Source organism: Balaenoptera ricei, chromosome 4 (genome assembly GCF_028023285.1).
Source record: "Balaenoptera ricei isolate mBalRic1 chromosome 4, mBalRic1.hap2, whole genome shotgun sequence".
NCBI lineage: Eukaryota > Metazoa > Chordata > Mammalia > Artiodactyla > Balaenopteridae > Balaenoptera > Balaenoptera ricei.
In genome coordinates this window covers 137233086-137249450 of record NC_082642.1, presented here as the reverse complement: position 1 = coordinate 137249450, position 16365 = coordinate 137233086, and the positions used below count along the sequence as shown (strand labels likewise).

Here is a 16365-nt window from a genome sequence, read left to right as displayed (position 1 = left end):
CTGCAATAGAATAGAGAGCCCAGAAATAAACGTATGTATATATGATCACATGATCTTTGACAAGAGTGTCAAGGCTACATATAGGGGAAAGACTAGCCTGTTCAACAAATGGTGCTAGGAAAACTGGATTTCCACATGAAAAAGAATGAACTTAGATCTTTATTTTACACCATATGCAAAAATCAACTCAAAATGAATTAAAGACCTAAATATAAGACCTGAAAATATAAAACCCTTAGGAGAAAGCATAGGGGAAAAGCTTCATAACATTGGTCTTTGCAATGATTTTTTGGATGTGACACCTAAGGCACAGATAGCAAGAGCAAAACAGACAAGTGGGACTACATCAAACCAAAAACTTTCTGCATAGCAAAGGAAACAACAGGCTGAAAAGGTAACCTATGGAATGGGAGAAAATCAAACTATATATCTGGTAATGGTTTAACCTCCAAAATATATAAGGAACTTCTTTAACTCTATAGCAACAAAGCAAATAATTTGATTTAAAAAGTGCCAAATAATTTGGATAGACATTATTCCAAAGAAAACATACATATGGCCAACAAGTACATGAAAAGATGCTCAGCATCACTAATCAACAGGGAAATGCAAATCAAAACCACAATGAGACATCACCTCACACCTCTTAAGATAGCTATTTTATCAAAAACAAAAGATAAATGTTCGCAAGGATTTGAAGAATTGGAATGCTTGTATGCTGTTGATGGGAATGTAAAATGGTGTATCCACTAGGGAAAACACATGGAGTTTCCTCAAAAAATTAAAAATGAAACTACCATATAACCCAACAATCTCACATCTGTGTATATTCCAATAAATTTGAAATTAAGATATCAAAGAATTTTCTGCATCCCCATGTTCATTGCAGCAGTATTCACAATAGCCAAGGTATGGATACAACCTAAATATCCATCTATTGATGAATGGATTAACAAAATGTGGTAAATACATACAATGGAATATTATTCAACTTTAAAAAAGAAGGAAAGGGCTTCCCTGGTGGCGCAGTGGTTGAGAATCTGCTTGCCAATGCAGGGGACACGGGTTCGAGCCCTGGTCTGGGAAGATCCCACATGCTGCAGAGCAGCTGGGCCCCGTGAGCCACAATTACTGAGCCTGCGCGTCTGGAGCCTGTGCTCCGCAACAAGAGAGGCCGCGATAGTGAGAGCCCCGCGCACCGCGATGAAGAGTGGCCCCCGCTTGCCGCAATTAGAGAAAGCCCTTGCACAGAAACGAAGACCCAACACAGCCAAAAATAAATAAATTAATAAAAAAAAAAAAGAAGGAAATCCTGCAATATGCAACAGCATGGATGAACTTGGAGGACTTTATACTAAGTGAAATAAACCAGTCACAGAAGGGCAAATCCTGCATGAATCCACTTTGGGGGTATCTAGAATAGTCAAATTCATAGAAGCAGAGAGTAAAATGTTGGCCACCTGGGAAATGGGAAGTTGTTGTTCAAGGATATAATTTCAGTTATGCAAGATGAATATGTTCTAGAGATCTGCTGTGAAACATTGTACCTATAGTTAACAATACTGTATTGTGTACTTGAAAATTTGTTAAGACAGTAGATCTCATGTTTAGCATACTTACCACAATTTAATAAAATGACCTTTGTAATCTTTGCCTCTGTTGTGACTCCTGTTATTATTTTATATGAAATGGCAAAAAGGGGATTTTGCAGATGTAGTTAAGGTTACTAATTTGTTGATCTTTAGGAAGAGACATTGACTGAACGGGCTTAATCTAATCTCATGCTTACAAAGCAGAGAGTTTTCTCAGCTGGTGGCAGGAGAGGAAGTCAGATTTGAAACATGGAGAGATTCAGTCCACCATTACTGGCTGGAAGATGAAGGTGGCCATGTGACCAGGAATGCAGTTGGCCTATAAAATCTGAGAATGTTCTCTAGCTGACAACCAGAAAGGAAACCAGTACCTCAGTCCTACATCCAAAAAGACCTCAATTCTTCTGACAGCCTGAATGAGCTTGGAAGTAGATTCCTTCAAATAGGAGTCCAATCAATAAACCCCTTGTTTAGGCTTTGTAAGGCCCTTAGCTGAGAACCCAGCTGAATCTAGTAGTTGTCTGACTAGTCTCAACTACAGACTTTTCAAAAACTTTTATAGGCAGATCTATAAGCTTTGCTGACTACATGCTTACTTTGTTATTGTACTAGAGAGATTAAAAGGAAAAAAATAACACATAGTTCTTGAACCTAGACTGAACTAGCAGGGAAATTATAATAACACAGTATATCTAAGATATTCTCTCCTCATCCTACAAATTACCTTTCTCAACACTTGCATGCATGCACACACATGCAGTCTCCAGCAAAGGCTGCAAGATTGATTATCTTAAAAACTTGCTTTGATTATATCATTATTCTGTGCATTTGATTATGTCATTAACTGTTCGGCAGTTACTTTCTGTTTTCTGCAAAATGAAGGTTTATTCTTTGGTTTGATAATTAATCAGTCAGATATATATCAGACTATCAAGCAAGTTGTTCTTTTTTCTTTGCCTGCCAATAATCTAGAAAATGGATGATATTTCTGTTCTATTAGGTCTATTGTTTCTTTGTCCACCATACACACTAAGGTAATATGCCTCTTGTCATAGAAATAATTTATTGTGTATTATTTCTTCATTCAAATTATATTAGTAAATTAAACCTTTTATACTAGGATGGAAATAACCAAGAAAAAGTAGGTAGGATAAAGGAAGAAAAAGAACATATAAACACTTTCACTGAACAAGGAGTTTGTGACATGTTTCATTTGTTTTTCATAACATGACCATTCAGTTCCTCATTTGTTACACAAATGTTGATTGACCACTTTCTATATTCTAGGAAGACACTTGGCCAGGCACATCCCTGAGTTTAAGTATAAGGCATTTCCTATTTACATTGTTATACTGGAACATGTTCAAAAAGTGATTTATTATTATTACTGACATTAAATATGTTAAACACCTTCTCACCTCTGTGGCCAAAAATTTTGCCCACGTTTATAACCTTTCCAACTTTAAAGCCTGTTTATTTTAATTGCACGTTAAAGAAACAAAAAAATCAAGAAGATTTTTTTGTTTCACATACTTGAATAATCAGGCAAGGATACATTTGGATGCTAAAATGAGGTTGTCTGTTTTCTGCTTCTCCTTTTCTCTAGCTCTGGACTCCATTACCCTTGACCTCTGCCCCTTTTTCATGCAGAGGTCTGGGTTTAAACAAATTTAGATGCAAATATTAAAGTTAAGATGCCAAAATAAGGCCAAACCAGATGGCAAATTAAACTATCCAGGACTATATCTCTCTCCAGAAATCCCAGAAATTCTTTCTTTCTCAGCATCAAAAATCATAGTGGGAGTCTAATTGACATACTTGTGTTCATTTTTCCCTCTGTGAACAAATCACTTTGTCCAGAGGACTAGGGCATCTGACTAGATCTAGCTCACTTGTTCTTTCTTGTCTCAGGTGAAGTCAATACACTAACTCTCACCAAGAAAGAGGTTTTATTACTAGAAAAGGGAAAAATGGAAAACATATATGGTTACAAATCTGCTACTTTCCACTAGAACTTACTGTCATCCAATGTACTGTATCTACTTTGGTTTGATGGTATTGGGGTTTGCAAATTTTTATATGTGCTATTTTATTCACATATCAAACTCTTTTCCCTTTTATATTAGAGTATGCTATTATCTAGAATGCGCTATATTTTCTTCATTTTTCCAAAACCTACCCACCTTTGAAAGTATAGTTCAATTTATATACCCTATATGAAAATTTTTCTACTCTTTCTAGGTTAAAATGATCTCTAGTTCCTTTAACACTTTGTGATACTGAATGTCTTTAATTATTCTAATATATTACTTTCCTGTATTACATTGGCTTAATGCCTTAATGCCAATAAAACCTTAAACAACAATGTTGCATATCGTGCAATGTCCATATTGCAAATTTGCATATGATGAAAATATTGGTTTTCTAATAATTCTCAAAAAACATTTCAGTTATAAATGGCTTTCTAACTGGAATCCTACGTATGTATAGATATATGCAGATACATGCAAAGCTATGTCTTGCCCTAAGACAGAGCATTAAGTATGACTACTCAAAGACCCTAAGGTTATTTACTTTTAATTTTACAGAATAAAATTAACTTATTCTGCCATAGCACTTACAGCTGCTTGTGTCTGTCTATATCATGACAACAAACATCTCAGGGCATCTTCTAATAGATTCTTGTTTTGTTTATCATAGTGGAATTTAAAATTTATGTAAAATAAATTTAGTAAATTTGTTGATTTAGAGCACAAATGTCCAGGGAATACCGAGTTAGATGAAAAGGGTTAATTAGGTGAGTTAAAGATATACTTAACAAACTTTCTCTCCTTCTTCAAAAGTTAGGCCTGCCTTAAAAATAAAGCTCCTTTATCCATGGATCAAGTATTTTAATCATATTGATTTCTACAAAGAAACAAAATCATTTTCAATACTGTCTAAAAACCTTGATATATAGAATTGCCTATATTTGTTAGGTACGGTATAGAAGACGTTTGCCAACCCATATCCCTAGTTCATAGCCAAAGTTTCCTGACAGATCATAAATGATGAGACATATGGGAGATGCCACTCTCATGTTTTCTGATATTTGGAGCTTATTTTATTAGATGGCAGGATATGCTGGTTATTCAGTTAGTTTCTATTTAGTTCAATGTGATTAGAAAAGATAAGAGACAAATCTCCTTTCAAGTAAAAAACTATATACATTTTCTATAGATATATTAGCTACTTAGTAAATAGAAACAAAGCTAAGTATAAAATGCATTAACTGGGCAAACATAAATAAATGCATAAAGGCATAAATAAAAATATAAAAGAGTAGGTTATAAGTTGCTCTATATCCATAAGAGAATACTAAAGTGGTGATATTTCATGTGTCAAGAACATATCTTTATTTAAGAAAATTCCTCTGAAAGAGACTGGATTTTATGCAGAATTTGTACATAAAAATCTTAGTTTGCTTATCAAGCTATTTGTCTCCCTGAGTTCTCCAGATTCTTTTTTTTCCAATAAAAAAAAATCCAACTTAACTTTTAGATCAAAAGGATAAAAGAAAACTGATTACACGTTAGAATGTTTTGTTATGATTTTAATAACTATATAAGAAAAAATACTATATTACCTAAGAAATTTGGATCAAAATGCTTAAAGATTTTCTAACTGGATAAATATCTGTTTATATACATAAATATTTGCACAGGTATAATTCCTTTGGAGATTTTCTCTAATATAAAATTTTAAACATTTAAAATTGTATAATTTAAACACATCTGTATCCCTTCTCATCCTTATGCAAATATATAGAAACTAGTGTTTCAAAGTATGTTTTTTCACATTTTTTGCTATTTAAAAGAAAGTATTTTTTCTTAATCTAATTTTAATAAAAATTTAATATCAACCACATAATCCTTTAAAATTTCCTTTTGAAATGTCTCTAGAAAAAATTTGTTGTTTCATTACCATATATTATGTTTTTGTATGCTATAAAAAATTGCCAACTCTTCTCATGCATTCTTGTATGTTTTATTTTCAATGATCTATGAAAGGCTTATATTTTCATATTTGTATGTACTCAAATATTGCAAAGTATTTCCAATTAGTGCCACATATCTTAATTATTACAGTAAAATGTCTTTTGTTTGCTATGTTTAAGAGCGGCATAGTATGGACTTATTTACAGTCTCAGAAAAGTTTCAGGGAAGGACTAGATATCAAATAGGTAGGACATATTTGGTTGGGTTTTAGTTTTCTTTAAATATACGTACCTATTTTTTCCCTATAGCCAAAATTGAACAATCTTCCCACTTAGCCTTTAGTGCACTTTGTTTCCCATTAGGCATAGCAAAATTTTTAGCTTAAGTACTATACTCTAAAATGTATTTTTCTTAAGTACACCTAATAATATATTTCCAAAGCTTTTCTCTGTATTACATTCATCTGTAAAGCTGACTAAATAGTTGCACTGTGAAATTGATTACTTGGCCAATGAAGTAGAGCCTAATCTTTGGCATTCAAAGATAATTCTCTGTCCTGGCACAAAGTAGCTCTGTTATATAAAGGTACTTTCTATTTTCCATAATGCTCAAACTAGGAAAAATCATTTGTAGTTTGAATACAAATGTATGTATCATTAGTTAAATAATTTTGTATATATCATCATTCTGTATTACAATGGTTAGAAGAAGGCATCTGTTTTATTGATTTAAAAGGGACTTTTAAAAATCTATTTTCATGTGTAAAAGACCTGTACTATATTGATTGACACAACAAAAATGTCTAAAAATTAGGCAAACTCACCTATGTATGTCTAGATACATATTTATCTATATACAAATGGGATTTTAAAAATTTACTAGGCATAGCTTAGAAACCTGTTTAAGAAATAGAAACAAAGGGTCAGTGCCTTTCTCATCTCTTAGCCATTTCTATAAATATATAATACTGCAATTAAATTTAGTTATTTTAAGTGATTTGGATACCACAAAGAATTGGATTGTCAAATCAGGCGCCCATGAATCAGAGACATTACCCAACATCAAGCTTTACTAATCATTTAGGTATATAAGAGATCAAGCTGCACAGGTAAAGCAGGGAGTCTGGGGCTGCCTTGGTTCATCTTCCAGGTCCTTTCTTTGCAGACCATCTTTGACCCAGGTTAATAGATGAGGTTTCTACATAAGGTATGCACACCCAAGTGGAGCAATTTAGTTCATAAGACATTTCCATTTTACACTCAGATGGTTGTGTAGCTTACATGACGTTTTCCAGGGAAACATGCAGGTAAATCCAAAGATTCTAGGTTTGTTTTCTTTAAGTAAGCCTAGCCAACCAGATGTATTCTACTAAAAGCTTTCGAAAGATAAGTCCTCCATTGCTGCCAAGACCAGTATGCTTGTCTTTAATATTCTTAACAGGAGATGTCTTGTAACCTGCCTTGTTTCCTTCTTTGCAGTGCCTTTCCCTCTATAATAGGATTACAAGTTTCATAGTCCAGCTGCTTAACCTTTTCCTTCCCTGTATTATATGAGGATTTTAAACTTTCCCTTTCACTCTCAGCAAACTACAAGGATGGCACTTAATGGCCAAGAACTGGCTTTATTCACTGTATCACTGATTTATTTGTTGTTGTATATTTTTCAGTCAGTCAACATTTATGGATAGTTTGCTGTTTAATATAATTATTTACCATGATTGTCTTGAGCCCAATACAGATATTTTTTGCCCCTAAAGCAATTATGACTAGTCTATCAACCTCAATTAAGAGGAAATAAGTTTATATTTTAAATATGAATGATGTAGTTAAAAAGTTATAAAACATTCTGTAATAGGTGCTGATTATTTTTAAGGTTCCACTTCTATGGTACATTGATGAGAGGAAGCTACATGGAAAGGGATTAATATCAAAATGGAAAATAAAATAGAACCTTCAGCTGTTTAGCTATTATTGGTTATTTATTTGGTCAGGTTCAAACTCATTAGTAAAAGCAGTATTTTATATGTTTGCAATGAGAATATTGATAATACCTCTCCTATCCCCAAGACATTATGTCATATACTCTTCATAAATTATATCTGGTATAATACTGGACTGATTAAATTTTTCTTGAGATAATGCTGCATTATAAAAACTCCCAAGATATCAGTAGCTAGAAAACAAGCATTTATTTCATACTTAGAGGTATGCATGTTGGTTCAGATTAAGCCCATCTCATCTGGGGTCGGCTGGATTCATCTGTGCTGGGCTGGGCTCCAGACTTTGAATTGAGTCCAAGTCACCTCCATGTTATCTTCATTGTGGGACCGTGGCTGAAAGTGGAATCCAGGCTGAAATTGCCACATTAACCTGGGGCCTACTTTTTCATGGCAGTAGCAAAAGCTCCAAAAGGACTAAGTGAAACTGGCCATGTCTCTTACAGCTTTATTTCACAACCTGACCCACTTTTACTTCTGTCTTCTTTCCATCTGCCAGAGTAAGTCTCATGTTTAGTCAGTGAGGTATGTGAAAGAATAATGAACTCACAAGGAAGCTGTGATTGAAGTTGGATAGAACGGGAATAATTTGGGGCAAATAATATAGTCTATCACAAACAGCAGTGGATAGCCTTTTTTCCCCCCAAAGTTTCAATACCAAATAAAATGCAAGTTCATCAGTGAAGAGGCTTTAGCCTAATAGTATATTTCAAACTTTTACAAGTTTTATTTCACCAGTGAGGAGATAAAGTATTTGTTTGTTTATTCTTAAAATTGCCATTAGTTCACTTAGTTCTTGGTGAAGGAGTCAACATATAAAATATCTCTAGAGTAATAGAATGCTAATAGAAATAGAAACCAACCATGCACTGAGGTCATGTTTGTGACCTACTGTGCCGTAGTTATAAGAGAGGTAATTGCTCTTGTTTTAAATTGGGAAACCTGAAGATGATTTTCTTTAGAGAATGTTATTTGAGGACTGTTTAGTTTTCTATTGCTAACAAATTACCATAAACTTAGTGGCTTGAAACAGCCTCCTTTTATTAACTCACAATTTTTGTAGATGAGAAGTACAGGCAGGGTCAACTGGGTCTCTGCTTAGTTTCTCATAGGGCCAAAGTTAAGATGTTAAGTCAAGATGCTAAGTTCTTACCTGGAGGCTTGGGGGAAGAATTTTATTCCAGACTTATTCAGGTTGTTGGCTGAATTCAGTTTCTTGTCATTGTAGGACTGAAGTCCCTGTTCCCTTTCTGGCTGTCAGCCAGGAACTGCTTTCTGTTTCTAGATGTCACCCTCATTCCTTTTCATATGCTCCCTCCATTTTCAAACCAGCAATGGCCTGGTCAGTCTTTCATGTGCTTTGAATCCCTCTGACCTCATCTGTCAATAGTGAGAAAACTGTCTTCTTTTAAAGAGCTATGTGATTAGATTAGCACCATCTGAATAATTTCTCTTTTTTATGGTCAACTCCTCTGTAATCTTACCTACATCTGCAACATCTCTTTTTCCATGTAATATAACATAATCATGGGACTAACACCTAGAGGTAAAGGTCATGGGGGACATCTTAAAATTCTGCTTAACACAGGAAAGTCCTTTTTCAGACACATTTGATATTCAAATTCATTTACTAGCAGAATTACAAATTAGCCTTTTAAATATTTTTCCTCGTAAAACTATCAGATTTCCATTTCTCTAGGGATTTTCTCCAGTTTGCTGTTCAATGACACCAGTTAAGTTTTCTTCATTATTATTAAGAATTGCATATATATTAAAGAGATTGTTATTCATTACTTTTTCATCTCTTTGAAGAGACATAGCCTGACGTGGTAGATGAAAACTGACATCTTTAAAGGCACAAAAGTATTAAACATTTTTCCCACAAAGTTGTAGACACTCAAAGTACTATCAACAGGCATATCTTGTCACTCCTCAAAAATAAGAGCTGAACTAGTTAAAATTAATGTTGTAAAGAATACCTAATATAATAGAATCACTATAGAAGTGTTGAATATATCCAGGGCCCTATTTAGATAATTAATTAATCTGTGTGCATTACACAGACTATAAAGCTTAGCAGAAGAATCCAATCCAGGGGATGTCCAGTACAGACTTTCCCACAAAAAAATTATTTAATAATAATGCCCAGGCCTTTAAAATAGGATACTGAAAATGCTCCAATTAAAGAGCATATTGTCTTACAGATGTTGCTCTGTCTAGAGCAAGATCCTACCGCAAAGGTTAATATCAAGAACACAATGACGATAAATGCTTCAAGAAATACCAAATCCAAATCAATTAATTTGTGAGACATTGTATTAAAGCCTCTGTTCTCTCTTTTTTTGAAGCATGAATGAAGTAACTGAAGATCCAAGGCAGCTTAAGGAGTACTCAATTTGCCCATGAAGATTTAGTCTTTTGTTTAGAAAGTGTGAAGAAAAATAGCACTTACTGTGATCTGAGGAACTTCTAAAATAATCACTAATATGGCTGTTGTAAATATAAGTAGCTAAGTTGGCCATCTCTACAATATCTAGAGGCCACCTACATGCCATGTCACGTGGCTGCCTCAATGTTTAAGCCAGTGATGGGATGGTGAATCCCTCTTGTGCTTCACATCTCACTGCCCAGCTCCTATTGATATCAGTCTAGCTTTCTGCAACCATTCTTTAAGACATACATGGATACTCTGAGTTGGAATAAATATCAGGTCTTCTGTAGTCAAAGAGCCATAAGCTCTCCCATCCTCATACTGGTCATCCAATGCCAAGTGCAAATGTTGAGACTATAGCCAGCCATATGTACTGCCTCCTCCCCGAGTGAATGCTAAAATGGTACCTCATCAGTATGGTCTTGGGCTACAGTTGCCACCAGGACCCAGGTACCACCACTGAGGAGGCTCTGGGCACAGCTGACCATTACACTTTATTTAAAGAGCTGTAAAATTTAGTATGCAAGAAGATTTTGACACAGACAAATTTGTCAGATCAGCATCTACACATGAGTCTGATACATAGCTTCATTTATCCTTCATTCTTGCTAAATATCGATTTCCTGTATTGATTTTAAGTCATAATTTTACTCAAGGTAACTACGTCAAAACTTTGACCTACTCACCTTACATGCTTCTTTACCCAAACAAGCAACTCCTCTTCCCACCCACCTTTTGTCTGTCAGGGATTTTGCTTCCTCCTGAACAGATAAAATATAGATGCCATGAGGCTGAAAAAAAAAAAAAACTCAGTAGTATAACCTTCCTTCCTTCAATAATTACTCTGCTGTTTCCTTGCCTATGTTCAGTTTTCCAGTCTATCCAATGGAGGCTATCCAAACCATGATTTATAATCATCACTTCATCAGCTTTTTTCACGTACTGCATTTAAGCATCCATTTTTACCATTCCACTGAATGACTCATAAATGTGACCCCCATAAACCCACTGATTGCTTAATCAAATGGGCACAAGTTAATTCTTGTTTAATCTCTCTGAAGCGTTCTATATCATTGGCATGTCTTTTATATTGTGGTTCTCTCTCTTCTTTCTTTTTATTTATGACATCAAGGTTTTCACTCCAGTTTTTCTGAACATTCTTTCTCAAGTGTCTTCGTTTAATCTCCTTTCTTTGACTGTCCTCTTATTATTGGCTCTTCCCAGAATCCCATTACCAAACTGTACCTCCTCAACTTCTCTATGAACACACTACACATCCACTCCTAACTGCCTGATTTCATGTATTGCATGTATTCTTATAATTGTCAAATCTAAAATTTGTTTCAAACCACTTTTGTCAGTTCCAGACATACATTTCTCTGTCAGCCATATACTTATTGGCCCCACCACGAGATTCTTCAGACATTCACATTCAACATGATCCAAACCAAAGGAATAAGAATAAACATACATTTCAACACTCAGATCTTTCTCTTCCAGAGGGGGAAAAAACCAAAGAAATTAAGTTAGATCCTTAAAAGTGAATACCTAAAGAATTGAAATTTAAAAATATTTCAAGTAAAAGCAACACTGAATAATTTGAGGGAAAAAAAATTACACTTGCATTTCTTTCAAGATAGATTTAGTCACTGATGATGAGGATGAATGCCACTCAGAAAATCCACAAACAGTGCTGCCATGGAAAGGAATAAAATATAGGAACATTTTTATATTAACAAGACATCATCAATCATCACTGTGTCCCACTGAATTTTGATTCATTTGCTTCCAAGAGGAAACATTATAGTTCAATAATACTGTCTGAGAACATTCATTATAAGAAAAAGTAAATTTTAAAATAATCTTGTCTCATAAATACTTAGAAAAATGAAAAGTTTTTTAAAAGAAAAAAGAAGACTTTTAATGAGGTTAGATTGATTTGAAAGAGTAGAAAATTTAGAGGTGCTACAACCAGGAAATGTGTTGAAGCATGAAAACAAGAAAACAATACCTAAATTATTAGTGGCATTTAAACTTTGCTCTCCCAGAGTCAGAATATAATGGCTTCAGGCAAATCTCATTAAATGTGTAGGATATTTCATATTTACGGAGAAAAGCTTTATTTCATTACTTTAATATTTTACAATGTAATTCTATATAAAGCTTTAGTAAAATATAGCACAAAAGGCACATGAACATTTAGTTTAGCTTTTTCTCTAGAAACAGTGGAACAAAATAAGGTTTCAGAGAGAAAGAGAAAGACATGATAAGTAAATAAATGGAAAATGGACATTGTTACTCTCTTCCTTGTAGTATGAAATCAGGACCAGATGAAGGGGAAGAAAAGGTGATTGTGGCTATGATCAGTGAAATGATGTAGTGTTTTTAATGTACTAGATAACCATATGCATCATCCATCTATCACTTATAGCAATGACTGTCAAAGGAAAAGAGAAACGAAGTAAGCATTCAAAGACAAAATGGAAATCATTCCTAGTTAGTCAAATGGCCCATTGCAGAATGTATCTAAGTGGTAAGACTACCTGTATTTATAAAATTATAATGCAACAATTATGCTTGATAAACAAATGTATCTTTCAATCAAATGAATCCAATACTCCACCTTTGAGGATTTTCTGTCAGGAATGTAAATGGATATTTTACCTATGGATAAATAAGTGAATAAATTACCTTTGTTGAGTTTCTCTTTTTATAAATTATGAAAGAAGGATACTGAGAATAAAGAATCTGTCTACAGAGTGTAATAGAATTTAGGGGAAAAATAACTGTTTCTTCCTGCTAAGTAAACTTTAAATGGCCAGTCTGCTCAGATAAAAGAGCAGTACATATTTTGGCAATTATCTAAGAAACCACAAAAATTATACAGAAATCTCAGCATTTTAGATCTTGAAGGGGACTTAAAACTTTAGTCTGAATAATTTATTTCAGGAATGAAGAAACAAAAGACCTAAAGGGTCAAGTACAATCTGAAATACCCTAGAAATATTTTAAGATAGCATGCATTTTTGGATATGGCAACTAGTGCTATATTCTATACTTCTGGAGATTTTCAGTTTTCCTTTGAAATAAATTCAACAATTTCTACTTTGCACAGGAGTGAAAAACTTGAATGTATGATCGCTCATAATGACATGGAAATGTCTAATTACTATTTTTTAATGCAAATTAATTTTCTCATATGCTCAATTTAAGTATCATCCAATTTTCCTCTCTGTGGCCTTTTGCTTAAGGAGTAATTACATTGCTGACATTTTTAATTAAAACAGTGCTATCTATTTTAAAAAGCATTAAGCCTGTCATTGATTTTAGATCCTGAATAAAATTTTGGTTGATGAATCAGGATATGTGTCTTAATACTCTATGAAGCCTATATGTATTAGCATACCATTTGAATTGAATAGTATTCAGATAAAAATTCATTTATTAAAAGTCAATAGCATCATTAAAAATTAGGATCCTAATAAAATCAAACAGATTTTATATATATGTATATATGGTCCATTTTAATGAGGCTACATATCACCTAATTTAATTTATAGTTGGATATTAGAGATTTAACATTTTAGCAATCTTTAGAGCTCTGAAAAATAATCTGTGATTTAGTATATATTTATTAGATATATTTCCAAATTCTGAAGAATGTTTCAAACTCTTAATGAAGTGAAGCTGCGAGCCATTTATCCAATACATTGAGATTTTAGTAATGTTATAAAGGATGCTTCTTTTTTTCTTTTTTTAAATAATTTTTTAACTGAATATAGTTTATTTGCAATGTTGTGTTAGTTTCCAGTAAAAAGCAAAGTGATTGTTATACATATATTTTTTTTTCAGATTCTTTCCCCTTATAGGTTATTACAAAATATTCAGTATAGTTTCTTGTGCTATACAGTAGGTCTTTTTTGATTATCTATTTTATATATAGTAGTATGTTTATGTTGATCCCAAACTCCTACTTTATCCCTCCTCTGCTTCCCCCTTTGGTAACCATAAGTTTGTTTTCTACGTCTGTGGGTCTATTTCTGTTTTATATATAAGTTCATTTGTATCTTTTTTTGTTGTTATTGTTAGATTCCACATGTAAGCGATATCGTGTGATATCTGTCTTTACCTGTCTGGCTTACTTCACTTAGTATGATAATCTCTAGGTCCATCCATGTTGCTGTAAATGGCATTATTTCATTCCTTTTTTATGGCTGAGTAATATTCCATTATATAAATATACCACGTCTTCTTTATCATTCATCTGTTGATGAACATTTAGGTTGCTTCCATGTCTTGACTGTTGTAAATAGTGCTAAAGTGAACATTGGGGTGCATGTATCTTTTCAAATTACAGTTTTCTCCAGATATATGCCTAGGAGTGGGATTGTAGAATCATGTGGTAACTCTAGTTTTAGTTTGTTAAGGAACCTTCACACTGTTCTCCATAGTGGCTGTACCAATTTACATTCCCCCCAACTGTATAGGAAGGTTCCTTTTTCTCCACACCCTCTCAGCATTTATTTGTAGACTTTTTGATGATGGCCATTCTGACCAGCGTGAAATAATACCTCATTGTAGTTTTGATTTGCATTTCTCTAATAATTAGTGATGTTGAGCATCTTTTCATGTGCCTTTTGACCATCCATATGTCTTCTTTGGATAAATGTTTATTTAGATCTTCTGCCCATTTTTTGATTGGGTTGTGAATGGACCTATGAATTCTGAAAGATAGTAATTTCAGTGGACAAAGGAATCTCAATAATCTGTAAATGAGAACAAAGCAGAGATCTAGTCAAGTATGTAGCAAAAGAATCTTACCTAAATATTCCCCAAACCAAGGCTCTGAGACCTAGATGGAAGTGGCTCTTAATCTAATGCAGATGGATCTATATTGCAAAGTGAGGGAGTGACTGAGATCAATCCTTGGCAGTTCTGTATAACTTGACTTTGGTTTCAAGGATCATTCTACTCTTAATCTTAATATCTTACACTGTGGACAAATGAAGTCGATATGCACATCTTAAGTGAATGGCATGAAGGGGAAGATACAGTTCTTATATTTACTGTATAGTAAAAAGGGGCTTTAATACCAAAGATACCCATACAATATAATTTCTATGGCTACCTGCTTACTGCTTATATCCCTCCTAGTCTATTCTTCGTTCTGTAATCTTCACATTCTGAAGTTAAATAAACTTAAAGATTCATATATATATATATATGATTATATCACTGGCATTTAATGTTTAATTTAGTTTAAATGTTTCTTACTTAGAAATTATCTAGTGTAGTACATAATCAGACATACAATTTCTCAGAACTTAGACTCCATTCTCAAATTCAGATCTTGAATAAGCTTATCACATTTATGACACTCATGACTTCATTCCATCAGTGTTTACTTAACCCAACAATACAACACAGACTTAACTTTCCTCCCATAATTTCCTTTGATTTAAATTCCCTCCACTGTGAAGGAATTTGGTGTATTCCATACGTGGCCAGGGGCTAATTGTGATTTTTCCCACTATGCAAGATTATGGGTGGTAATATATGTTTTCAAAGGCTGCATTTTCTTCTCTAATTTGAGCCTCTTTCAGCTAATTCTCATGCTGAAATTCTCATTTTTCAGCTCTAGGCATTAAGCAGTGGGTGGAATTTAATGATGAAAACAGCTGATTTTATTAATGCAAATACAGCAGCTGCATCAAATTCCTATTTAGAAGATGTGATAGTTGGGAAGGGAGATGGTCAGAGCCTTTCTTATTGCCTCATGACTACTTTTCATATTGAGAGAACACAAAAAAATTCTGCCCAATTAGGGAATATTTAGAAGTCACAATGATGAGGTGAAACAAGAAACTAAAAGGTGAGGAAAAAACGTTGAATATACCAGCCATAAATCAACATTTGGGCAAAAACTGCATTTGTCAATTATTGGCCTTACTAAGGAATAAAATTCCTTGGCAATTAATAAACTATCTGGAATTAAAATGAAATAAAACTCTTTGATATCCATATAGTCTAGCTAAGGAAATAATTCATTTCTAATTTTTAAATTAATTTGAATATTTTCTGAAGCATTTTAACAATAAAAGTATTTTCATTTTAGCCATTATTATCTCACTTTGTAGGTTTAAATATGAATGATTTGCTCCATGTAAAGTGCATTTTGAATCTGAATCATGAGGTATATAAATACAGATTTGTGTACATATGGAAAATGTTCTGTGTATTACGTTGAACATTTTTCTTGGGCATAAAAAATGTGAGACCAGAGAAATTAATTTAATTTTTCTCTACTTATATAAGTATACAAAAATATTCAATCACTAAACACTAAAGCTCAAGGAATTTAAATAAAGA

At 33.4% G+C, this 16365-nt stretch overlaps 1 pseudogene; it reads right to left on the bottom strand.

The window, feature by feature from the left end:
* Positions 1 to 9188: 9188 nt before the first annotated feature.
* Positions 9189 to 10087, bottom strand: LOC132364432 (magnesium transporter NIPA2-like; annotated as a pseudogene).
* Between the last annotated feature and the right edge of the window lie 6278 nt (positions 10088 to 16365).